Raw genomic sequence first — 534 nt, 5'->3', positions numbered from 1 at the left:
TTACCTAGCTGAGGGAGCAACACACCCAGCTCTCAGTCGAGAGGGGGCTCGGCCTACAGCGTGTTCGTTAGAAATCAGAAGGGTAAGCGTACTGCAAGCTTAGCCAAAAACTCAGCGCAGCAGGGAGGCAGAGAAAGGGCCTAGTTCGCCTGATGTTGCCGGTTCCAGGTGCTCTGGGAAAACAGAGAACTCAACTCTCACGTGAGAGGAGGACTCCGAATTCAGAAAGGAGTAGCGTGCTCATAGGCAACCCTTTGATAAAGGGGAGCACTGCTGAACACTACCACGAGAACAGCTCACGGAGCGAGGAATCCAACTCCTTAGAAAGGGAGAGAATTCAAACACTCGAAAGAAAGCACCATGCTCACAATAACCCTCAATGGTGAAGGGAGCGATGCTTCAAAAGTGTGTCAACAGAGACACACTGGTTGAGTGGAACCCAAGGCGAGTATCCGGGTCTAAGCCAACTCAGAGAAAGGGAACGAGGCTAATAACCCTTACCATACAGGATTTCAGAAAGTGCGCAGAGTCTTA

Source organism: Sinocyclocheilus grahami, unplaced genomic scaffold, assembly GCF_001515645.1.
Source record: "Sinocyclocheilus grahami isolate Dianchi unplaced genomic scaffold, SAMN03320097.WGS_v1.1 scaffold108.1, whole genome shotgun sequence".
NCBI lineage: Eukaryota > Metazoa > Chordata > Actinopteri > Cypriniformes > Cyprinidae > Sinocyclocheilus > Sinocyclocheilus grahami.
This window is presented reverse-complemented; position numbering follows the sequence as displayed.